The sequence below is a fragment of the Heterocephalus glaber genome, unplaced genomic scaffold (assembly GCF_053883595.1).
Source record: "Heterocephalus glaber isolate CG9 unplaced genomic scaffold, H.glaber_assembly_v1.0 deba00001689, whole genome shotgun sequence".
Classification (NCBI taxonomy): Eukaryota; Metazoa; Chordata; class Mammalia; order Rodentia; family Bathyergidae; genus Heterocephalus; species Heterocephalus glaber.
In genome coordinates, this window is record NW_028258414.1 from 13,332,103 (window position 1) to 13,359,554 (window position 27,452).

Sequence of the window (27,452 nt, forward strand, 5' to 3'; positions counted from 1 at the left end):
GATTAACATGAGAAAATGGAAAAATAGGAACAAAAGCTTTGTAAATAGGGAGGACTGGAGGAGTTGAAGGGAGGGCTGGGCAAGGGTGAAAAATAAGAACCAAGAGAGACTATGTAAAGGTGCAAATTTCCAATGATGAATGTCATTATATTGTATACCTAAAATGTACCAATTATTAGAATGAATAGTCGATAATGTAAAATAGGAAGAAAAGGTCCAAAGGGGTAGGGGTAGTGGGAGGCATAGTGGAAAGGAAAGAAGGGAAAGAAAAAAATGATGAGAAATGGAAAAAATGGAAATAAGGTCTTTGTAAATAGGGAAGGGGGAAGGGTGTGAAGGGAGGGCTAGGAATGGGGAAAAAATAAGAACCAAGATGCATTATGTAAAGGTACAATTCCCAATGAGAAATGTAATTGTGTTGTATACCTGCAATGTACCAATAAAAGAATTTAATACAAAAAAAAAAGAAGTAGAAATGGCATATAAACATATGAAAAAATGTTCAACATCATTGGTCATTCAAGAGATGCAAATGAAAACAACGCTGAGATTCTACCTCACACCAGGAAGAATGGCTACTATCATGAAATCAACCAATAACAAATGCTGGTGGGGCTGTGGGGAGAAAGGAACCCTGCTCCACTGCTGGTGGGAGGGTCGACTGGTGTAACCACTGTGGAAATCAGTATGGAGATACTTTAAAGAACTAGGACTGGAAGTCCCATTTGACTCAGCTATTCCCCTGCTGGGTATCTTCCCAAAAGAATTAAAAGAATCACACCACGGTGATATATTTGCACCTATGTTCACAGCAGCACAGTTTGTAATAGCTAAAACTTGGAAACAGCCCAAATGCCCATCACCTGGAGACTGGCTAAAGAAAAGGTGGTTTTTCAACAAAATGAAGTACTACTCAGCCATAAAAAAATGACAAATTAGAGACATTTACTACTAAAAGGATGCACATTGAGGCGATACTCTTAAATGAAATAAATAGGACACACATGTGTAAATACCAAATAGTTTCTTTAGTGTGAGAAACTGAAAGTGTAAATAAGGACTAAAAGGTATAATAGATAATGTGAAATAGGAAGAAAGGGGCAAAGGGGAAGGGGAAGTGGGAGGGGTAGGGGAAAGGAAAGAAGGGAATGAATATGAGAAAATGAAAAAAAGGAAACAAAGTCTTTGTAAATAGGGAGGGATGGAGGGGTTGAAGGGAGGGCAGGGGAAGAACCAAGAAAGTATGTAAAAATAATAACCAAGAAAGTATGTAAAGGTGCACGTCTCCAACAGTGAACTGTGCACCTAAAATGTACCAATAAAAGCATACACACAAAAAAAGAAAAAGACTCTGTCTCAAAAAAAAAGACTCATCTATCCTACTAGTTCTCAGAGAAAAATGATACAGAGTAGAGAAGCTGAACCAAAAATTCACAACCAACAAATAAATACAATAATACTTCGGTTCACGAATGGTTCTATTTGCAAACAATTTTGTTTCTGTTCACAAACTCCGCATCAGGTGACAAACACGACCACAGCCATCTTCCCCACACAAACACAGATGTAACCATCTTGCCCAAAACTGTAAAACAAATTAAGTTCATAAACTGAGGTACCACTGTACTTATTGTTGTACAACCCTGGAGGTTTTCATATTGTTAAGCAGTGATAGTTGGCCAAGACCCAGGTGTGGTGGCACACTTGTAATCCCAGCACTCTGGAGGCTACAAATTCTAGGCCAGCCTGAGCTACATAGCGAGTTCAAGGCTAGCCTGAAATACATAATGAGGTCCTGCTTCAAAAAGGCAGAAGGTGGGCCAGGGATTTAACTCAGTGGTACAGCCGCCTGCCTTGCAAGCGAAAGGTCCCGAGTTCAATCCCTGGTACCAAAAAAAAAAAAAAAAAAAAAAAAAAAGTGGAAGGAAGGCCAGAGATTTAATTCAGTGGTTCCACCACCTGCCTCGAAAGTGCAAGGCCCCAAGTTCGATCCTCAGTACCGCCCCCACCCCTAAAAAAGGTGGAAGGAGCTGGGAGTGGTGGTGCAGGCCAATAATCCCAGTAATCAGAAGGCTGAGGCAAGAGTGTCACCGTGAGTTCAAAGCCAGCCTGGGCTGAGTTCAAAGCCAGCCTGGGCTACATAGTGAGGTCAAGACCAGTCAGAACTACACAGCAAGACCCTGTCTCAAAAAAAAACAAAAACATAAAAATAAATAAATAAATAAATTTTTTTTTTAAAGAATGAATCAAAAAGGGGGAAGGGAGGGCTAAAGAACACAGACATTGCCACTTGTCTAAAGATACAGAGCAGTAAATGGCAGAGGCAATATTTGGACCTCAGCAGTACAACCCTAGAATGTGGGCCTAGATTCACTATGCTACTGTGCTTTTCACACAGTGCCTTATATTTCAGTTGATAAAGTATATATCGTATTTCCTTTATGACATTATAAGCTCTTAGAAGAGACAAGTGTTCTGACTCTACCTCCAAAAAAATTCAGCATTAGGTCTTTTCTAGCACAGGAGCTGGTAAATTCCAAGGGGTGACTACAAAATGCACTGCAGTCCTAAGAGCTCCCCTGCAGTAGCTATACTTAAGCTTAGCCTTACCACTGAACCTGAAAACTGGCTATCTAAATGCTCAGTGTAGGACCAAGGATTTAGCGCAGTGGTGCAGTCACCTGCCTCACAAGCGCAAGGTCCCGCGTTCGATACCCGGTACCCAAAATAAATAAATAAATGCTCAGTGTGTATCTAGTGGTCTCCCCTAATAATCTATAGGCTTATGAGGGTACAGTATTTCCTTGCTTTTTTATCTGTTTGGAATCTAGCAGAAATTCAAAATATTTATTGAACAAATATGTGAAACTACTACACTATCAATAAAATCAATGAAATCTCCAAATAAGATTCATAAGTGGGCTGGGGATTTAGCTCAGTGGTTCTGTCACCTGCCGCCTCGCAAGCACAAGGTCCTAAGTTCAATCCTCAGTACCAAAAAAAAAAAAAGTTCATAAGCAATTATATAATCCATGGTAAACTACTTAAACTGTTGAAGTAAACAAGATTATAGGAGGCCTGAGAGTGTAGCTCAGTGGTACAACACATGCATAGTATGCACAAGGCCCTGAATTCACTTTTTTTATTTTTAAAATTATTTTGTGAAAAAAGTAAAACATTTTCATAACCAATAAGAGAATAACTGTAGTTATCGCACTGCATATAGTTATCTTCAATGTGGCTATTCAGTACAAGACACAGACCCAAAAGATTCTTACGAAAAAGAAACAGATAACACAAACTTTCCTTTTTATAAACTCTGACTATAAATGAAACAAATTAGCATATATATTGAAATAGTTTTAAAACAATGGATATGTAATTTGGAGAAGTATTTGAACTTCCCCTACTTCCTATTTATCTTTTATTTTTGTCTTCCTATTTATCTCTCTTCTATTTTGCTCTGATGTATTTTCTCATAGACCATGGATATTCAAGCCTATGTGTCTGACTTATTCACTTATTATGCTCTCAAACTGCATCTATTTTCCTACAAATGCCTCAAGTTTATCTTTCTTTATGGCAGCTTAGTATTCCATTGTGTATATACCACATTTTCCTTACTCATTCACCTGTGGATGGATATATACACTGCTTCCAAGGTCTAGCTATTATAAACTGTGCGACTATAGGGACCAGAGATTTAGCTCAGTGGTGCCGCCACCTGCCTCACAAGCACAAGGTCCCAAGTTCAATCCCCGGAACCCCAAAAAAAAAAAAAAAAAAAGATTAGAAGAGCTAAAGTGGGAGAGGGAAGAAAAGTAGGAAGACCAGTCAGTGGATCGTTACAGTCCAGTAAAATATGATGGTTGAGGGGCTGGGTGTATAACTCAGTGGTACAGAGCCTGCCTAACATGTTTAAGGACATCAGCACTATCCCCAGCACCAATAATAACAAACAACAATGGTTGTGACACAGAATGAGAGTAATGGTGATAGAAATAAGCAGATGGAAGGCTACATACCCTGGACTCTCTGATGGATTAGATGTGGAAACACACACAACCCTTAGGTTTGTGTGACTGAAACTAAATAGTGTACTAAAATGGAGAAGACTGGAAGAGGAATGGGTTTATGTTCATTTCTTGGTGTTGATTTGTTGTTTAACAGGGAGAGAAGAACATGGTTTAATATATCTAGCCATACTGAGTCTAAAATATATATATATATAGGACATCTAAGAGAAAATACAATGTCAGCAATTTGAGTTACTACTCTGGAAAAAATGAGAAAAAGGCTACAGATAATGCACATCTGCTGAACATCAGCATATGGATGGTATTTTAAGCAATCAGAGTAAATGAACTTACATATAGAAACTGTAGACAGAGAAAAGGAAACATGGCCAAGCTCTGAGGGTTGCCAGTATTTAACAGTCCAACAGAAAGGAGTCCAAACAGAGCACTAAGGAAAACAAGTATTGGTAGTGTAGTACATAATCATAATAAGGGTTAACTTTTAATTATGTGCCAAACTTCAATTGTGCCACTTGGTTGTACAATAACTTTGTGTAGGAAATCACTATTATCATAAATTTCAAAAAGAAGAAACAAGAGGAAAAACAGCCACCTCTACACAACACATCTAAAACCATGACAAATGAAGAAAGAGAAGTAACTATTTCAGGATGTAGCAAATGAAATCTGATAAGGAAAAAATAATCACCTACGGATTTGAAAACAAAAACATCTGTGACCATTTCTGTGTCTAATTTATAACTAGTTGAGCTTGAGCATGTACCTCAATTTCCTAATGGGATCAGCGAGTTAGTGTGAGAGATAAATGAATTAGTACATAGAAAGGAAAATAACAGTATCTGACACATAGAAATAAGCATCATGCAAGTGTTCTGTTTTCTTTTTGGTTTTGGTACTGGAGATGGAACTCAGGATATTGAGCTTGTGAGGCAGGCATGGTGCCACTGAGCTAAATTCCCAGCCCTTGTTATTATTGCTAATATTATTGAATATCTTCTTTTTTTTGTCTCCCTGACACAAGGCTATTTTTGTTTTTACATTTTTATTTTGCAACTTCTTTGGGGGCTTCTCAGTTCTATTTCAGGGAAGAGGGGTGAAAAAATGAGCAGAGCCTTGTTGTTTTTGCTGCCTTCTGGCTGCCACGAACTGTTTCTCCTCTGGAAGGTCTGCCTGCCACACTACCCTGCGTAGGAGCCAGCCAATTATGGACTGAAACCTCTACAAACTGTAAGCCAAATAAACCTTTTCCCCTTTAAAAAAAAAAAAAAAAAATGAGCAGAAGTTGGGTCCAAAGGAAAAAGTATTTCTGAGATTCATCCGGTTTTCTCTTTTCCTTGAAGAGAGGCATTGCTCAGTGTATATTTAGGACCACATGTCATGTCCTCACCATCATCATCATTACATCGAGAAAAGAGAGCCAAATAGAGTTCTGTCTCACAACAGATTACTTTTTCTTTTGAGACAAAGTCTCACTATATAGTTCAGGCTGGCTTTGAACTCACTACATAGCCCAGGCTGGCCTTGAACAACTCAAAGCAATTCTCCTGCCTCCACCCTCCTGAGTGCTAATTACAGTGGACCCTTATCTTAGGAACTCAATTCATTCGTGAAGGCTGGCTGTAACTCAAGTTGGTTGTAAGTCAAGATTATTTTTCCCGTAAGAAATAACAGAAATACCCATATGCATTCCAAAACTCCAAAAGCACCCCTTAACCTTTTCATTATAAAAACAGAGTTGTATAATGTAATTTACCAGAAACACCAATAATTTTCCTAGTGTATTCACAAAAAAATTATAAAATGTTCCTAGTTTACCAAAAACAACAATTTCATACTGCACTCATCATTCAAGTTGTCATCTTTGGCTTGCAGGAAGGGAGAATGAAATGGAAGGTAGTTATTGTTTGGAAGGAGAGTCCTTCCATCAGGAAGCTAGGCATGGTGGTGCACACCAGTAATTCCAGCACTTGGGAGGCAGAGGCAGGAGGATCGCCACAAGTTCAAGGCTAGCCTGGGCTACATAGTGAGTTCAGGGCCAGCCTGAACTACAAAGCAAGACCTTCTCTCAAAAAACAAAACATTGCTTCTCGGCCTTTTGGCTAAGATCAAGTGTAGTATCAAAATACAAAACAAAACAAAAAAAATCAGGAATCTGGCTCTCTGGTGTACTTTCTCTCCTTAGGAGAGTCAGTAGCCCACTAGGACCTGCTTCTGGCTCACTAGGTCTCAACCTTTCTTAGAATTAAGAACTGGTCTAAGGTTGTCTGTTTCTGTCTTTTCAACACTGTTCTGTAGAATGACATGACACTGTCATTAAGCAAGTGAATCCAGATTGGCCTTTTCCTGAGTGAGTCTTCTCTACAAATGTTTGTGGCTCTGCCCATTTTTTCAGAATTTCCTTTATTTCCGAAGAGGAACTTTGCTGCATGGATTGTTGATACTCCCCCTCTTCAGAAAGCTCCTCAGCTGCCATTCTCTGTTCCTCAGCCAGAAGATGAAGTTCCTCTGTAGACAATTCCTGAGTTCCTCCACCAGTCCCTCAATGTCACCACTGTCTACCTGCAAGCCTGTGGACTCTGCTACTGTGACAATGTTATCAACCACAGGGTCAATCGAAGGCTCAGGCTCCTCTATATAGCCTAAAGTCTCTCTCCTGTATAATTTTAGGCCACACTTTCTTCCAGGCAGATCTTAATGTCTTTAGAGAGACATTGGCCTAGGATTTCTCAATTAACCCCACACAGGAAAGGATGTTGTAATGTTCCTTCCAGAACTCTTTAAGTGTTCGATCTGTATCTGAGACCATCTGGAAGCACTTCGGGAACAGTTCCCTGGTGTATAGCTTCTTAAAGTTAGCTATAACCTGCTGGGCCATAGGCTGCAGTAGAGGAGTTGTATTAGATGGTAGGAACTTGACTGAGAGTTATGGGAATTCTTCAGCCAATTCTTCTCCCAAATCTTGTAAATGAGCAGGAGCACTGTCCATGATGAGGAAAGCCTTGAGTGATAAACCTCTGTATTTCTTCAGAGTAGGATAGAAAGCTTCCCAGGTCCACTCAAGAAAAAGTACTCATTACCCAGGCTTCTGCATTAGGTCGCCACATGACCCCTAGCCTATTCCACATGACTTTATGTTTTCTGAACACTCTAGGGGTCTCAGAGAGGCTCTGTCTTGAGGTCGCCACTCCCACTGGCACAAAGCAATAAGATTAGCCTATCCTTCATTGGTTTGTGGCCTGGTATTTTCTTCTCTTCCTGGGTAATGTATGTTCTCCTTAGCATATTCTTCCAGAAAAGGCCAGTTTCATCACAGTTGAAAAAGATGCGAGCAAAAGCCATTTCTCTGTGTCACTGGTTTAAAGTGGTGTATGTAATTTTCAGCAGCCCTTTTATCAGCACTGGCTGTTTCACCATTCCTAGTTATGCTATAAACCCCAATTCTCACTTTAAAATTGTGAAATCAAACCTTACTGGCACAAAATGTTTCACCATTATCACCAGTTGATGGGATTATTCTTTATGAGATCTGCATTTACAGCCTAGCTTTTTCACAAATTATAGATTCAGATAGGCTATAACTTGCCATCTGCCTTTTAACCACACTAATATGTAATAACTTTCTACCATGTCTAACACTATTGATCATGATGTACTGATTTAAGTAACACATTTAGCAACACTAGCTTCCTATACAAATCTTTTCTCTGTAAGACTGTCTAAATGGTGGATTTTGATATGCTGTACGTATTAGCAAGATCAGTCACATGAATGCCACTCTCATGTTTCTCCACAATTTCCTTCTTTCTATTGTGATTGCTTTCTTTACCTTCCCTTCCTTCCTTAGTTTCTTTTCAAGCTTTTTGGGGAGCCATTTTGATAGCAGTAATCGTAGCGATTATATAAAGCACTGACCAAAATCACATCCATAAACACACGAATCTGTGCTCTGACTGATGCCTACATGGCTTTTCTGGCATCATGAGTCTGTTTAAAACCATTTGGGTCATAACTTAAGACTTTGGTCGTAAATTAAAACTAAAATTCCGGTTGTAACTCCAGTTGTTCATATGTGAGGCTGCTGTGCAGGTGTGTGCAACCACTACCAGCTAAGAGATCTTATCTTTCAAAAGCATCCATAGGGCTGGGATTTAATTCAATGGTAGAGCTATCTAGCATGCTCAAAGTCCTAGGTTAAATCCTTAGCACAGCAAATAAATTAATTTAATTAAATTAAAAGTAAAGTCACTCATTATTAGCAATATATTCTTATAGTATCACCCTCTAATAATATGAATGTTTAGGATATTGTAAAGATATGACAAGCCATTTTTTTGCACAAGACAGCCAAAGAAAATATTCAACTAAAAAATATAGTTGGGCATGGTGGTGCAGAACTGTAACAATGCCCCAGAGGAGGAGCATAAGTTCAAGGCCAGCCTGAACTACAAAACAAGATTCTGCCTCAAAAAATATATATATTATAAGAAGAATTTTTAAAATATATTTACATATGGAAATAAGCGTAACAAAAAATATTTAAAAGGTAATAAATTCAGAGATCAAAAATTTTCAAATTAAAGCACAGAGAAAAAGGAATTAAACGGCAAGATCAGAATAACTGTGAATCAATACCACACTACCTGGAAGGAGATGATAAAGAGAATGGGGCAGCAGAAAAATCTGAAGAGAAATGGCAGAATTTTTCAAAAATTGATAATAATAATTCCATAAAACTCAGCAAACCAAATACAAATAAAAAAGTAAATGCACCCAAGCACATTACAGTCTAACTGCTAAACATCAAAGATAAAAATCTTTAAAGTATCCAAAGAAAAAGAACACAAGACATTCAGAGTATGGACAAAAATGACAGCCTACACTTCATTAAAAATAGTAGAAGCTAGAAGACAACAGATAACATATTTTAATTGTTAAGAGAAAATAAAACTGCTAACCTAGAATTCTAAACCCTGAAAGAAAACCCTTTATATATGAAGATTAAATAAATTTTCAGACAGCTAAAAGCTGTGAGAATTCATAAGCACTAAACATTGAAGAAATACTAAAAGAATTTCTTCAGACTGAAGGAAAACAATCCCAGAAGAAATTAGGATCTGCAGGAAGGAGGGAAGGATGAACACAGGAAATCCAAGGAACCAGTCACTCTCATCTGCTCTCATCATCCGATTTGGTTCTTGGTTTTTTTGTTTGTCTGTTTTTGGTACCGGGGATCAAACTCCGGACCTTGTGCTTGCGAGGCAGGCAGTGGAACCACTGAGGTAAATCCCCGGCCCTCATCATCCGATTTGGTACTTGACTGGAGGCAACAAGTCAGTGCCATGAAGTAAGAAAAATAACTAAAGGGCAGAAAGACTGCAAGAATTAAAACTAATTTATTATCACACAGTATGACTTTATATGTACAGGGTCCAAAACATAAATAAGCAAACCTAACAACTAAATTCAGCAAATTCAAAGGATACAAGGTCAAAATACACAAAACAGGTATATTTCTGGGCCGGGGATTTAGCTCAGCGGCTTCACCACCTGCTGTGCAAGCGCAAGGACCTGAGTTCGATCCCCAGTACCAAAAAAAAACCAGGTATATTTCTAACACTACATGAAAAAATGGAAAGTAAAATTCTAAAAGTTACTATTTACAACAGAATCAAAAAACAATTCATGTCAATATAAGTAACAAAAAGATGTCAAAGAGCTCTAAACTGAAAACCATAAAATTCTGCTGAAATAAAGTAATGATAATCTCAATAAATGTAGGGATACACCATGCTACAGAATAGGAAGACTCAATACTACTAAAATGTAGATTTTCAATTGTGAGAGAGAGGAGTTTTCTACTTAGGTTCCAATCAGCCTCCATCACTTTTTAGCAAGGTAAATATCTATACATTTTTGAATTCTCTAATCCTCTGTGTTCCTTTCCCACTGGTAAACTGGAGCTAGTAAAGTGCTGGGTCATATACAGGTGTAAATATGAAACTTGAAGTCCTTAGCCATATCTGGTCCACCTCATAAAAGATGGATTAAAAAAACCTGGAAAAGTAACTGTTATGAGGTAAACTTCCACACTCACAAAGCCCTTTCCATGGTACCCTTTCCCCAGGAAGACCTTGAGACTCAGGGAGGTAAGCATGAACTCCCCTGAGGGCCCTTAGCTAGTAAGCTAAAATTGATTTAAACAAAAAAGTTCATTAATTTAAAATAATTTTTTACAAAGTCATCACACTGTACACTTCAAAAGTCAACATTTTACCATACATACATACACATGCACACACACAAAATACCTTTTTTCTTTGCAGTGGTTGGGATCGAGCCCCAACTTGGCTTATGAAACTTGGTTTATGTAATTTGCCATAAAAGTGCTCTACCACTAAGCTATAACCCTACTCTTACACTTTAATTTTAAAAAGTGAAATACTCAGCAGTCCTTTAGATCTTTTATTTGAAGATGAATCTAAAACAAAAATACAGTATGAATGTTTATGTGTTAAAATTTACAAGATGAAATATATCCTACAAGTATATATGTATGTATTATATATATATGAAAATATATAGGTAAATATCTAAAAAGAGTTGTATCAAATTGAAAAAGTACCACTAGGAAAGAAGCAGTATGAAAAACTGAGTGTGAAGAGAATAGGATGAAAGGACTGAGGTGGAAGAGAGGCTGTTATTCTGTCTTTATTTCAGGTTGGCTATACATTCAAAGCCTTTTATACTACATTCTAAATGTGCATTTCAGAATTTCAAAGTGTTGTGTAAATTTTTAAGGATAAACAGCAAGGGCATAAATTAACACTGTAGCCAGATCCTTATCTGTAAATATTTCTGCACCCATAGAGTTTTAAATCATTAAGCTAGACACAGTGACACACGCCTATAATCCCACCACTCAGGAGGCTGAGGCAGGTAGATAGTAGTGAGTCTGAGGCCAACCCCTAGGCTACACAGTGGGTTCAAGGCTAGGCTGAACTACTTAGTGAGACCCTGTCTCAAAAAAAAAGAAAAAAAAAAAAAATCACTCAATATGACTGACCAATCAGGGAACAAGTACTATTTGCCGATTCTCAGTTTGTCAATCACTCCATCCCTACAAAGATGATGGTGCTTCCATTGCACCTTTTTCTTTCATTACTGGGCTGACTCCTAGAACCTAAAAAAAACAAACAAAACGACTCTACTGTAGTGTCTGATGCTTCAAAAGACACCCATTATTTCAGAATATGCAAGAAACTCGTCTGAGACATGATATTATGACATGGACAAACTAATAACATACCAGTCCATCAAAACTACTCCACACTTATCCTTCCTTCTTATAGTCTTTTCCATTATGCCTTTCTGTAGAGAAAACTAGCTTCTCTTTGGTTCCGAGTGTATGTTACTGTTTTTAGGGACTGAGCTGTGTTCCCTCAAAATTCATAACCTTAACCCATAATGTGACTGTATTTGGACACAGGGCCTTTAAAGAAATAATTAAGGTTCAGTGATATTGGAAGTGTGGGGTTCTGCTCAAAAGACTGGTGTCCTTTTAAGAGAAAGGCACACCAGAATTCTTCCACGTGAAGAGAAAAGCCCATGCATGGAAACAGCAAATAGACAGCTATCTGCAAGCCAAAAGAGAGGCCTCATAAGAAATCAGAGCTGACAACACCTTGATCTTGGACTTCCAGCAGCCAGAACTGTAAAAAAATAAACTTCCGTTGTTTAGCACACCTAGTCTGTAGTATTTATTTTTATGGCAGCCCTAGTAAATTGATAAAACTGTATAGCAGTCTTTGGCCCACAATTATTAGTACACCTTAATTTTGACACTATAATAAACCCTACAGAATAAGTAACTAGTTTTGGGGGGTTTTTTTTGTACCGGGGATCGAACTTGGAACCTTGCACTTGCGAGGCAGGCACCAGAACCACTGAGCTGAATTCCAGGCCCGGTAACTAGTTTTTTGTCATTGTCTAAAAAACCCAGTGCTGTATAACTAAGGTCATATGTGTATATCTTTCTTTTTCTAACAGAGCTTCAAATATTCTACCAGAGATTCTTTCTCTATTATCTCCTCCACAGTAATCATCTTTGATCTCAACTCTTAGTACTTACCATTATCAAGGTCAACTTTTCAACACTATCAAATTTGTAATCTGACACATTTGCCACTTGCAACTCTGCCATCTTCCCACCCCACCCTCACTCACTTCTTTAGCAGCTGCTTCTCAGCATTGGCACTACTGACATTAGGCATTTAGAACCAGTCAGTGAGAGAATATCTAGTCAACGAACAAATAAATATGCTGGAGTCTGTTCATTATATTTATCTTACTGCTCATATTAGTAGTATTTTTTTCTGACTTTTAGAGATGTTCCTTGAATTGGGAATTCAAATAATATTCTATGAAGTGCACAAAAGTGAAAAACACTCCTCTTCAGACACTATTCAAAGTTAGTCCAGCTGACCCACTGGACTATCTTATACACTGTTGGTTTTTCCATTACATTCTTATCTCTGTGCTCATTTATTCAGTCATCTAGTCATTCTTTTCTGGCCAACAATGTGCATTTGTGCAAAGCAACAGCATACCAAGGGTAGCAGTATGGTCACAAGAACAGAGTATCCCACTACTATCTTACTCCAGAATAAAGCCTGACATCCTGTTCTCACTAGAATGGTACACTGAACAACTAGCTTAACACTTCAAAATACTCATCGAACAGTCTCGTACTATTTCAAGAGTCAAGAAAGACACTGTAGAAAAGTAACAGGTCATTTCTATTCTTTGAAGATCTTGACCTTATCAATACAGCAATGTTGCCAGACCATTTACCAAAAAGTTCAATCTTAAAAGTTTTCTTGGGTTTTAGTTCTTTAAAAAAAAAAGTGCCATTGTGGCATATGTCTGTAGTTTTAGCTACTTCGGAAGTTGAGTCAGGAGGCTCTCTCGAACCCACACGTTAGCAACCAGCCCGAGCAACATAGCTGAGACTCCATTTAAGGGGGGAAAGGAGGTCATTAATCACTGTGTCAGAAACTATATTATGTTGCGGGTGGAGATTTAGCTCAGTGGTTGCACCACCTACACCTCGCAAGCGCAAGGTCCCAAGTTCAAGGGCCGGTACCAAAAAAAAACACAAACTATATTGTGCCAATGACTTCAAGTGGGATTTTAAGCAATCTTACCTCTTAAACTGTGAGGTAGCAATGCTAAATTAATAACTTATGAGAACTAGGTATACATGAAAGAATTTATTACTTTTATGTAAAATAAAAGTACAAGTCAATCATTATTGTACTGCATGGTAATTAGAATCAGACAATCACAAATTACTTATTAGCATACTAATAAAGTTTTGGCTATTCTGAATTTTCATTCCAAACATTCTAAAAATCCAAGTTTTCCAGTGAACTGGAATCTCAGCTCTCTAAACATTAGAAACCCCCCTCCAAATGCTCTGGATATATTTCTACATATATTTCTAAAGTGAGGTCTCATTATGTTGTCTAGGTTGACTCTAAACTTCTAGGCTCAAGAGATTCTCTTGCCCTAAGCTCCCAAGTAGCTGGGACAATAGCATGAGCCACTATACCAGGCACTTAAGATCTTTTTAAACAAAGTATAGTAGGCAGAATTACATACTGTATTTCTTAAGAATCTGGGATCTCTCAATCCCTGGTACAAAAAAAAAAAATCTGGGATCTCATAGCAAATGTTCATTTTTATATGACACAGGGATACGCACAGAAACTAATCTGAGCAAGGTTCTCTCTCCCTATCCTCAAGTTTCAACATCACCCACTTGCTTCACTGCTAATTTTATTCTGACAGCTTTTCATGCCCTCAGCCTAATAACCTATAAATGTCTGTCCACATTTGCTGCTTCTGACCATGTGACCTCAGAAACAAATATGAATTTCAGTTGCCTAAGACAAAACTAGGTAGCCTTTAAATCAAAGTCTAAGGGACTCTAAGTATAGAAATGTTAGTCACATATGTTCATAAATTTTAATCAACCATTTAGAGACTGCCAGTTTTGTTTTGCTATTTACGTTTATGGGAAAAGCATGAAGTTTTACAGTCACACAATTCAAAACCTACTTACTAGCTGTGTAATCCTGGGAAACAACTGTCTTCCCTAAATGTTTGCATTTCTGTTAAAAGAAAACATGGTCATCACCTAACTCACAATTGTTACTAATTTAAATGTAATTCTATATATAAAACATAATGACTGATACAAAGTACTTGCACAAAGAGTCAATTTTCATCCCCATTTTCATCTCTGATGCATAAAGTCAGGACAGCAAATTTACTGAAGTTTACAAACTAAATTTTCCACTTTTTCCAGCTTTAGTTCACAAGTATCAATGAAGAATGCTGTCTTTCCCTGCTAAACTGCTTGTCCTCTGTAACTAAAACACAAGCAGCAGAAATCTTTAATACTGTACTCGCAACAGGAGGGAGAACACCAAACCTAACAGCAAATAAGCTACCTAAAGTCACAGTCTCTGCCTGCTACTTACTAGTACAGATTGAGCGGACTTCAAGCAAAATGCATGGGACCAGATGTGTTCCAGATTTCAGAATTCGCCTTGGATTCTGGAGTATTTGCAAAGACTTCACAGGTTGCTCAAAAGGTTTCAGATTTTGCATCGTTTTGGATTTTTAGATTAGAATGTTCAACCTTCAAACTATACTGTATTTCTCTGAGCCTTAATTTCTTCATATTCAAAAAAGAACAGAGGGGCCGGGGATTTAGCTCAGTGGTCCCACCGCCTGCCTGGCAAGCACAAGGTCCTGAGTTCAATCCCAGGTACCAAAAAAAAACAAAAAAAACAAAAAAAAAAAAAACAGAGGGGGCTCCATAGTAAAGAACAGAGTAGCTCCATAGTAAAGCACTTGCCTAGCATGCATAGGCCTTGGGTTCAATCTCCAGCAAGGAAGAAAAGAAAGGAGCTGTCCCTCTCCAATAATATGCCCAGTTATTTAGAACAAAACTACTAAAAGAAAGGGTTGGGGTTGGGTTGGGTTTTTTGAGGGTCTCCCTATGTAGTTCAGGCTGACCTTGACCTCATTATGTAGCCCAGGCTGGCCTCGAACTCCTGGTGATCTTCCTACCTTGGTCTCTGAAATGTTGGGATTACAGGTGTGCACCACCACTGCCAGGAAGAAAAAGTATAATTTTAAAAGCATCAAAGGGCATATAATATAGAAACAAATCATAAAGCCAAAATGAGAGAGAGCAAGAATTCAAAGAGGCAAGCAAAGCACTGAAACCAAGTTACCTCTTGATGGCAGCCAATCTTAGGCTTTGGTTTTCAGTTTCCTGGCAGAAGCCAAGCCCAGGACCTACTTCAGAAAGTGTCTGAGAGCACATCCTATGCCATATAAGAGGAACTTGTAAAATAACCAAAGTAATCTGTCCTGTTCTAACCTATCCCTTTAGAACTGCAAGTTAAATTGCTCTGGCACTGAGCAGAAAAGGAAGGGGTAGGAACGAAAGTTTCTGGCAAGGTATTAATGGCAGCACACTTTTTCTGCAAAGGACTAAATATAAATATTGTACATTTGGGTGAGTCAGATAATCTCTGAAAGAGCACTGAAATCATAATTCAGTAACAAAAAGTTAAGTGGGCATAGTCAGCTCTATCACTACAGCATGAAAGCAGTCACAGACAATACACAAACCACTGGGCACAATTTGTCCCAATAAAATTTTATGGGCACTGAAGTTTGAATCTCATAACTTTTACATCACAAAATATTATCCTTTTTTCCCAATCATTTAAAAATGTAAAAAAGCAAAATTCTTAGCTTGCAGGCTGCACACATACAAACTCACAAAAAAAGCAGCAAAGACCACAACTTCCCTGTAGTTATAACCACATAACCACAAGATACATACTATAGCTATAACTACCCTACACACACACACACACACACACACACACACACAAACACACACACACAGATTTAAGGCCTTAATTTATATCACTTATGTGATGCACAAAAAAAGGCCATAAGCATCTGAAAAATACATATGTGCAGAGAACACAAATGTCCCAAGAGAAAAAAAATCAAACAAAAAAGAACCACAAGTGAGAGCAAGTAAAGAGTAGAAACAGATCTGCATAATATTCAGAGATCAGAAATGATCACACACTAAATATAAAATAGTTGCTTATTATTCTTTAAAGCACAAGACAGAAGCGGGGCATGGTGGCACACGCCTGTAATCTCAGCACTTGGGAGGCTGAGGCAGAAGGATAGCTGTGAGTTCAAGGCCTGCCTGTGCTACATAGTGAGTTCAAGGGCAGCCTGGACAACAGAATGAAATCTTGTCTCAAAAAACAAAAAAATATATAAAAATTAAAATTAAAAATACGATCTGAGGGCCAGGGATTTAGCTCAGTGGTTCTGCCGTCTGCCTCAAAAGTGCAAGGGCCTGAGTTCGATTCCCGGTACAAAAAAAAATAAGATTTGAGGGCCAGGGATTTAAATATAGCTCAGTGGTTCCGCCACCTACCTCAAAAATGCAAGGTCCCGAGTTCAATCCCCGGTACAAAAAAAAAAAAAGTGATTTGATGTCCTGACACTGGAAGGACAAGGAGGAGGAGGGACAAGGTTCCCCAGGATCCAGGAAGGATCTGGGGCAAGAATTGAAGTCCACAGAGAGAGTGAAGAGAGACTTTAGCGAGGAGGGAGGTTCTAAGCAGCGCTTTCTCTCCCAGAGCCTGGACTCTCTATGAGGGAACAGTGGGCCAAACCTGCAGATGCACAGTGATTACTGATGACCCCAGAAATCTCCACAGAGAAACACACCACTGGAACAGAGCAGTAGATAAACTGGACTGAAGCAGCTGGTGAGTTATCTGGGTTCAGACCTCACCCAAGAGAAGGTGATTGGCCGGTAGCCATTTTGGAGAGGGGCCAACTGAGCTTGGAACTCAGAACAGCTGTGGGCAGACTCCATTTAGTGGCTCCCAGTACACCTCAGTGTGGGCACTGAGTTCAAATTGGTGGGCAGTCAGGAAGTGGAGTTCAAGCCGGCAGGAGACACACAGATTGCTGTAGGCTCAAGAAATCCAGTTCCAGCCTCACAGCCAGAAAACTGTCTGAACTTCAGAGGAACTAAAGGGGCAGGCTGGCTGGGATTATCCGGTATCCCACTGTGAAGCTGCCGCTAGCTTGCTGGGATTAATCAATTTGGCTCTGGACTCTGTTTAACCACAATGCCTAACAGTGACAGCACAGACACACCTTGAATTGGACATTTTGGGGGTTTTAAATCTTTTCTTTTTTTTTTTTTTTTCCTTTTCTTTCCTCCTTTTTAGTTGTTTTGCTTTGTTTTTTGATTGAACAGTTTCTAGTTTTTTGTTCTTGTTCTGTTCTGTTCTTGTTTTTATTTTTTCCTTTTCTCTTTCCCACCTGTCCTCTTACCAGTTTCCTAAAGTCTGTCCTCCAGCCTTGCTTCTGCTCTCTTCCTCTTCTTCTGTTTCTGTTTTTTACCCCCTAACTCATTTTATATCTTCTCCCCTAAGGGTAAAAATGCCATATTAAGGGCTACAATTTGTCATTTTCTATGCTGTATTTGATCCTAGTGTTACTGTTGATTGTACTACTTTAGCCATGGTGACATAATTGTGCTAATCATTTATTCCTCCTGGTATATCAAGACTGAGATTGCCTAAGTGTCTTGAAAAAAAAAAAACAAACTTATAGGCCGGTGCCAAAGTACTGGCAGCTGCTCCAAATAGGCAGAAACTTCTCATCCCCAATAAATTGAAGAGGCAGGATCCTACAACAGACTCAAAATCCAAAAGCTAGCTATACCTGGAAGACATTTCTGAGAAGTAGGCATTTCCTAATGGTTCTAAATACTGTCAATAAAGCTACTCGCCATAAGCAATTTATAAACATCAACTGGGGAATCAAACTTTTTTAAAAAAATAGAAAATGAAAAGACACTTAAATAAAATGCAACCCCACAGACTTTCAGCTCACCAAAGGCCAAAACTTGGGGGCAATGAAGCAGAACAATCCAAAAGCCACCCAGCTGGAATCTCTGAAGTGGTAACAGCAGAAGTAACAAAGCAGATGAACAAGACTCTAGAAAAAAATCAAAGCAGAAATAATTTCCCAGATATCTACAGAGATGGTGACCAGAATGAAAGATACAGATAAAAAAAGAGGAGCTCAGGAACATGATGGAAACCATAAATGTACAGCATAGGAAAAAGACAGAATCCATGAAACAGATTCAAACAGATAACCAAGAGATTAAAAACTCCACTGAAAGTATATGCAGCAGAATGAGCCAATGTGAAGACAGAATATCAGATATAGAAGAGAGGACTGAGGTTAGCAATCAGGAAAAGAGAGATTTCTCAAAAATAGCAAGGGACCATGAAATATCAATCCAGCAGCTGCCAGATGATCCAAAGAAAAATAATGTAAGATTGATTGGAGTCAATGAAAAAGCAAGAAGATAGCACAAATGACATTAAAAACCTGTTCTCAGAAATAATGGCAAAAAACTTCCCAAACAGGGAAAAAGAATTTGACATACAGATATAAGTTAGGCATATATGACTCCAATTAACCATGATCAAAAAAATCTTCCCCAAGGCATGTAATAGTCAAGATCCCAGAAATTCAACACAAGGACAGAATATTAAAAGCTGTTTGGGAAAAAAAGCAAACTATCTATGAAGGAGAGCCCCTCAGAATCACAGCAGACATCTCAACACAAATTCTCAAGTCAAGGAGAGATTGGAATGAAGTTATTTCAAGCCCTGAAGGAAAACAACCTCCAACACAAATTGATGTACCCTGCAAAACTATCTTTCAAAACTGATGGAGTGGAGAAATAAGATACTTCTATGACAAAGAGCACCTGAAGAAATTCATGACCTCCAAACCAGCCCTCCAAAGTGTTCTGAAGGATATTCTAGAAAGAGACAATAAGGATTACAACTCCATGAACCCCAAGAGAATGAATCCACCAGGCAAGGCAAGAAATTAAATAGAAAAGGAAAGAAGAAAGCCAATGCAAGAAAATAACAAAACAGGTAAGACAATAAATATCAGTTATAACCACCAATATTTTTTTTTTGGTACTGGGGATCGAACTTGGGTTCTTGTGCTTGAGCAGCAGGCAGCGAAACCACTGAGCTAAATTCCCAACCCATAACCATCAATATTAATGGTCTCAATTCACCAATCAAAAGAAACAGACTGACAAAAGGGATCAAAAAGCAAGATCCAACAATATGCTGCATACAAGAAACACATTTAATTGAAAAACAAATTCACAGACTGAAAGTCAAGAGATGAAAAACAATATTCCATGCAACAGGAACCTGAAAAAAAAGAAGGGGTAGCTATTCTATTTGCAGTCAAAGTGGATTTCAAGCCAAGACTGATTAAGAGAGACATAGGTCACTACATCCTGGTGAGGCGAACAATCCAAGAGGAAGATACAACAATCATAAAAATATATGCACCAAATAGCACACCCAACTATACAAAATAGATATTAACAGACATGAAAAATCATATAAGCATTAATACAGCTGTAATAGGGGGACCTCAATACCCCACTGTCACATAGATCAACTAGACAAAATATCAACAATGAAATATTAGAATTGAACCAAACTTTTGAACAAATGGACTGAGTAGATATCTACAGACTGTTCCACCCCACAACATCAGAATACACCTTCTTCTCAGCTGCACATGGGACTTTCTCCAAAATAGACCATATACTACCTCACACAACATGCTTAAGTAAATGCAAAAGAACTGAAATAATCCCATGCATATTATCAGATCATAGTGCAATGGAATTGGAAATCAATGGCAAAAGAAACCACAAGAATGCCATAAAAACATGGAAATTAAATAATACCCTCCTGAACAACCAATGGGTCACAGAGGAAATTAAAGAAGAAACCTGACAATACAACATACCGGTACCTGTGAGAGAAATTTATAGCAGTGAATTCTCATAATCAGGAAGACAAAGTGGGCTCAAATAACCTAACATTGAGCCTGAAGCTTCTAGAAAAAGAAGAGCAAGTCAAGCTCAAAGCTCGTACAAGGGAGGAAATTAGAAAAATCAGAGCAGAAGTTAAAGCAATGGAGACTAAGAAAACAATACAAACAATCAATGAATCAAAGAGTTGTTTCTTTGAAAGATTAAATAAAACTGACAAACCCTAAGCCAACCTTATCAAAAAAAGAAAGAAAAGACTCAAATCCATGCAATTAGGAATGAAAAGGGTGAAATCACAACAGATCCTGCAGAGATCCAGAAGATCTTCAATACCTACTTTGAAGAAATGGACAGATTCCTAGATACATATGAATTACCAAAACTGAATCAAGATGCTATAGAAATTCTAAATAAACTAATATCAGCCAATGAAATTGAATGTATAATTTAAAAACTACCAACAAAGAAAAGCCCTGGCCCTGATGGATTCACTGCTGAATTCTATAAGAAATTTGGAGAAGACCTAATGCCGCTAATCCTCAAACTCTTTAATGAAATTGAAAGGGAAGGGTGAGAGATTTAGCTCACTGGTTTCACCGCCTGCTGCACAAGTGCAAGGACCCGAGTTCGATCCCTGGTACCAAAAAAAAAAAAAGAAAGAAATTGAAAGGGAAGCAATACTCCCAAATTCATTCCTGGAAGCAAGCATTACCCTGATTCCAAAACCAAAGAAGGATCCAACCAAAAAGGAGAATTACAGGCCAATCTCCCTAATGAACATAGATGCAAAAATTCTCAGTAAGATACTGGCAAACATAATGCAGCAAATCATCAAGAAGGTTATACACCATAGCCAAGTTGGATTCATCCCAGGGATGCAGGAATCCCAGGGATGATATGGATCCCAGGGATGGGATTCATCCCAAAGATGGATCAACATATGCAAATCAATAAATGTAATGCACTACATTAACAGAGCCAAGGACAAAAACTATGTGATCCTCTCAATAGATGCAGAAAAAGCATTTGACAAGGTCCAACAGCCATTCATGATAAAAACCCTACAGAAAATTGGAATAGATGGTCTTTATCTCAATCTGATAAAGGTCATCTATGACAAACCAACAGCCAACATCAAACTAAATGGACAAAAACTGAAAGCTTTCACTCTAAAATCAGGAACAACACAAGGATGTCCACTGTCACCACTCTTGTTCAATATAGTTCTGGAAACACTAGCCAGAGCAATCAGACAAGAGAAAGAAAAGGAATAAGGATAAGAAAGGAAGAAGTTAAATTATCATTATTTGCAGAAGACATGATACTCTATATAGAAGACCCCAAAAACTCCACCAAAAGACTTTTAGATTTAAAAAACAAATTTAGTGGCGTAGCTGGACACAAAGTCAACACTCAAAAGTCAATAGCTTTCCTGTACACCAATAACAGACTCATGGAGAGAGAAATTAGAGAAACAATCACTTTCATAATAGCACCCCCAAAAATGAAATACTAGGAATCAATCTAACAAAGGAAGTAAAAGATCTCTACACTGAAAACTACAGTACTCTGAAAAAGGAGATTAAAGAGGATATCAGAAAATGGAAACATACCCCTTGTTCTTGGGTAGAAGGAACCAATATAATGAAAATGGCCATACTTCCAAAATTATTATACAGATTCAATGCAATCCTAATCAAAATCCTAACAGCATACCTCACAAAATTTTTAAAAAGCAATCCTAAATTCATTTGGAACCAGAAAAGACCTAGAATAACAAAGGCAATTCTGGGCAACAAAGGCAAAGCAGAGGGTATCACAATCCCTGACTTTAAATTATACTACAAAGCTACAGTGATAAAAACAGCACATAATGGCAAAAGAACAGACCTGAGGATCAATGGAACAGAACAGAAGATGTAGAAACAGCTCCAGACATTCTAAACCACCTTATCTTTGAGGAGCCAAACGCCTTTCACTGGAAGAATAGCATCTTTAATAAATGGTGCTGGAAAAACTGGCTTTCCATACGCCAAAGATTGAAACTAGACCCATATTTTTCATCACACACTAAACTAAAATTGAAATGGATTAAAGATCTAAATATTAAACACTAAATTTGCTGGAAGAGAGAATAGGTAGAACACTTGAGGACACAGGAGTAGGCAAAGACTTCGTGTACAAAACCCAGACTGCATGGGAAATACTACAAAGAATCAACAAATGGTACCTCATCTTATTAAAAAGCTTTTGCACAGCAAGAGAAACCACCAACAGAGTGAAGAGAACCCACAGAGGGGGGAAAAAATTACCAGCTATTCAGATAAAGTATTATTATCTAAAACATATAAAGAACTCACAAAAAAAAAAATCAGACTCCCCAAATTTAAAGACCCAATGCAAAAATGGGCATCTGAAACAAAAAGACACTTCTGAGATAAAGAATTAGAAACAGCAAATAAATATGTGAAAAAACGCTCAACATCACTGGTCATTCGAGAAATGCAAATGACAATACTAAGATTCCATCTCACTCCAGAAAGAATGGCTGCTATCAAGATATCAACCAATAACAAATGCTGGAGGGGCTGTGGGGAAAAAGGAACCTTTCTCCACTGTTGGTGGGAGTGTAGACTGGTGCAACCACTGTGGAAATCAGTGCGGAGATTTCTCAAGAAACTAAAACTACAAGTTCCATTGGACCCAGCTATTCCCCTTCTTGGCATCTTCCCAAAAGAACTGAAAGCATCATACCACAGAAACAAAGCTTCTGTACATAGGGAGGGGAGGGGCTTGAGGGGGGAATGGGATAAAATACAATTTATTAAAAAGATAAAAAACAGGGCCGGGGATTTAGCTCAGTGGTTCCACAGCTTGCCTCGCAAGCACATGGACCCGAGTTCAATCCCCAGTACAAGAAAAAAAAAAGATAAATAAACAAGATAGAAAAGCTATGTATCTTTCTAAAAACATAAAATATGACTTGACAAATGTGAAAAAGAATTTCTAAAATTATAAAACACAAGGGCTGGGGATATAGCTCAGTGGTGCTGCGCCTGCCTGGCAAGTCCAAGGTCCTGAGCTTGATCTCCAGCTACCAAGAAAAAGAACATCATAATTATAAACACAATAATTAAAATTAAAAATGAAATTGAAGGGCCAGGGATGTGGCTCAACATCATCGCACCTGCCTGGCAAGCGAAAGGTCCTGAGTTCGATCCCCAGTATCAAAACAAAAAAAGAAAGAAAGAAATTGAAATTAGTGTACTAACAGAAATGAAAAAATCCACAGTGAAAGAAGAAAACTTAAAAACAAACACTATCAAAGTTAAGAAATACGAAAGAATGAGACAGGCTAGGGACGTCACTCAGTTGAAGGGCACATGCTATTTTAGATCTCTCTGAATTAGACACCCGAAAAAAGCAGCAGCTCTAAAATCAAAATATCACGTTCCTTGAAAACAATTAAAATAGAAATCAGTAACAAAGGGCAGCGGTTCTGGCACCTGCCTCGCAAGCGCAAGGACCCGAGTTTGATTCCCGGTACCAAAAAAAAAAAAAAGAAATGAGTAACAAAAAGATGACTGAAACAAATGATTCTTTTCAAACATAGCCACATCCCACATATGCTTTTATAATATGTTAACATTTTCCTCTATGTCCCCTCCTCCAACATAAACAAATATCTGTAAATGTTTCAACCACCAGAATCCAGGAGAAATGAGGCTGAGAGATTTCTACAGCTAGGTCGTAAGTAGTAATAGGGCTTCTACCTGGCATGTTCTCTTAGGAATTCCAGTAACCATTCTCTGACAACAGTTAAATAAAGTTACACAGCAGCTGGCAGTGGTGGTACACATGTATAATCTCAGCACTCTGGGAGACTGAGGTAGGAAGATCATAAATTCTACCCCAGCCTGGGTAATTTAGTGAGACTCGCTCTCAAAATAAAAATAAAGTGAGATGCAGCTCAGTGCAAATGCCATGGGTTCAATCCCAGTACAAAGTGGGGGGGGGGGGGGAGACCCATAGAAAAACCCTCAGGAAACCCAAGGGTGGTGGTGCATGTGGGTAATCCCAGCACTCGGGAGGCTGCGGCAGAAGGATCACAAGAGTGAGGCCAGTCTGGACTATACAGTGAGTTCAAGCCAGCCTGAACTATATAGTGAGACCCTGTCTCAAAAACAAGAAAAAAAAAAAAAAAAAGAGTTGAATATTTTTTCTTTAAGATCAAGAACAAGAACAAGACAAAGATGCCTTTATCACATGACGCTGGAGGTCCTCAGCAGCAAGAAAGGAAGGAAGGTAGGAAAGCAAGAAAAAAATAAAAGGTAATCTATTAAGGGTTAGAAACAAGACAAAATGTATAATCTGGCTGTGACACAACTGTACATATAGAAAATCCACAAGAATCTACAGATAGCTTGTAATTAATCCTATAATTTAACAGATATAAATTGGTACTGCTTTTATATTTGTATGTAACAAACATTTCGAAAATCTTTTAAAGATACCATTACTTCAAAATGGACCACAAAATGTGAACTTTCAAGAATAAATTCAACATATACAGAACATCTACTGGAAAGATTAGTGAGACTTTATTATGTATTATTAGGCTCAATGGTGGAAAAATGTCAGTTCTCCCTCAAAATATTGTAGTCAGTGCAACCTCAATCAAAATTACACTGCTGCAGGGCCGGGGATTTAGCTCAGTGGTTTTGCCGCCTGCTGCGCAAGCACAAGGACCTGAGTTCGATGCCCGGTACAAAAAAAAAATGGCGGCTGGGGATTTAGCTCAGTGGTTCCATTGCCTGCCTCAAAAGCACAAGGACCAGAGCTCGATCCCCAGTACCAAAAAAAAAAAAAAAAAAAAAAAAATTACACTGCTGCCAGACATGGTGGCAGGCATAGTGATCCTAGAACTCAGGAGACTGATGCAGGAGGAACGTTTTGTGAGTTCAAGGCCAGCCTGAACTGCATAGCAAGACATCAGCAAAGGCAGCAAAAACATCCCAAATATTATTTTCATGTTAGATTGTTTGTTGGAAGGGAGAGGAATGGGATGTAAAAAGAATTAAGATGTATAATATACATGTATTAACTCCCCAAAATGAATGTAATCATCAAACAGTACTTTTATGTACTAATAAAAATTTAAATTTTTAAAAATAGATTGTTAGAGCTGGGCATGGCGATTCATGCCTATAATCCCAGCACTCAGGAGGCTGAGGCTGAGGACTACCTGGTGAGTTCAAGACCAGCCTGAAGTGCTTAGTGAGACCCTGTGTCAAAAAAAACCCTAAAAATTGATTGTTGAATTTTTGTGTGTTTAAGTTGACAATATGATTCTAAAGCATGTATCAAAGTGCAATGAGCCAAGAACAGCCAAGCCTCTCCTGAAGAAGAGCAGGAGAGTGCAAAGGCCAGCTTTTTCAGACATGGTACCAAAAAAAAAAAAAGAATTTCAAAGCTACAGTGGTTAAGATAGTGTGCTACTAGTACTAGAATAAACCAAAACAATAGAACAGCAAGTCCAGAAACAGACCTATACAAATATGAATACTTGAAATAAGTCAAGAAAAAGATGAACTTTCCAAAACTGGGAAGAGGAAAAGCATGAATGAAATGAAATCTCATATTATTTGCAAAATTATTCCTGGCAATAATTTGTGAAAGGAAAAACTAAAAAAAACTCTTAAAAGACAATAGAACACCTTCTACAACTTCCTCAACCTAAGGTTTCTTTAAAAGGATTCAACATTCCATGATGAATGTAATCATAACATACTGCAAACATGTACTAACATGTATTAATAAAAATTAAAATTAAAAAGATTCAACAAAACACAAGTAAAAGTTGATAAACTCAACGATATTAAAATGAGAGATTCTACTGATCAAAAACCAGCAAAAAGGCCCAGTGTTGAGGCACATGCCTGTAATAACAACATTGGAAAGGATTGCTGAGTCTGGAGGCAGCCTGGGCTACACAGTGAGTTCAAGGCCAGTCTTACCTCATAATAAGACCCATCTCATTAAAAAAAAAAAAAAAAAAAGAGAGAGAGACTGAAATAACAAGCCAAATATAAAAAATACTTGTAAAAGGGTCAGGGATTCAGCTCAGTGGTTCCACCGCCTGCCTTGCAAGCACAAGGTCCCAAAAGTCAATCCCCTGTACAAAAAAAAAAATTTAAAAAGATAACAACTGGATTAGTATACAAAACCTAGGCAGAATTTCTAACAATCAGTAGGGAAAAGACAGCCCTCCAAATAGAAAAACAAAAAAAGAAAATCAACCAAATAACTTTCATTGGTATTTACAAAAAGAAATTCATGACTGAAAAGATGTTCAACTTCACTAGAGCATGGAAATGAAAATTAAAATGTTGAGATACTATCACAAACTTCAGACTGGCAAAAATTAGTCTCCCAATACTAAGTGTTCAGGGGGATCCAGAGCAATGAAAATGTAAATTAAAACAGTAACTGAAAACCTTTGCCATCATCAGTTTGGATATGTACATACCTGTGATCTAGCAATTCCACTACTAAGAATTTTGGAGAAACATTTGCAAACATGCAAACATGAAACACATACAGGAGTAATCACTACTGCATTGCTTACATGGTAACAGCAAGAAATTGAAATAAAATATCCACCAAAACTAGTATAAACTGAGCCAGGCGTGATAGTGCACGCCTGTAATCCCAGCACTCAGGAGGCTGAGGCAGGAGAGTAGCCTCAAGTTCAAGGCCAGCTCGGGCTAGTGAGTTCAGAGCCAGCCCAAACTACAAAGGGAAACCCTGCCTCAAAAAAAATTTTTTTTAAAAACTAGAATAAATGAACATACAATCTAATGGATCACTTTACCACAATAAAAGCCAATTAATTATGGCTAACTACAACAACCAGAAATAATTTCACTAATACTGAATTAATTTCTTAAACTGCATAAAATATATGCAGTATTATTCCTGTCAAACTTTTTTTTTTTTTGGTACCGGAGATCAAACTCAGGACATTGCACTTGCGAGGCAGGTGGCACAACTGAGCTAAATCCCTGGCCCCACCTGTCAAACTTTTAAAACAAGGCCAACTACATTAAGGATACTGCTGGCACTTAAAATTATGAAGCAAACAAAGAAAATGATAGTCACAAAGGTCAGAATACTAACTACTTCCACAAATGGGGACAGGGAGACAATGACAAGGGGAAGAAGATATTTAGGAAGGGACATTTCTGATTTACTGGCCTGGACAATGACAACACAAATATTTCATACTTTTCTTTAAACTATGCATGTTTTACTAAACATGCTCATGTACATATAAGTAAAAAGGAAAAAAACAACTGCGTAAGATTGCAATGGGAATTTAATATAATAAGGCA

At 38.0% G+C, this 27,452-nt stretch overlaps 1 protein-coding gene and 1 pseudogene across 20 annotated transcripts in view; one reads left to right on the plus strand and one right to left on the minus strand.

The window, feature by feature from the left end:
- Nucleotides 1–27,452, minus strand: part of Myo9a (myosin IXA) — a 305,400-nt gene that overhangs the window by 228,318 nt on the left and 49,630 nt on the right. The gene's annotated exons all lie outside the window — the stretch shown is intronic.
- On the plus strand, nt 6,117–6,272 carry LOC147821867 (U2 spliceosomal RNA; annotated as a pseudogene).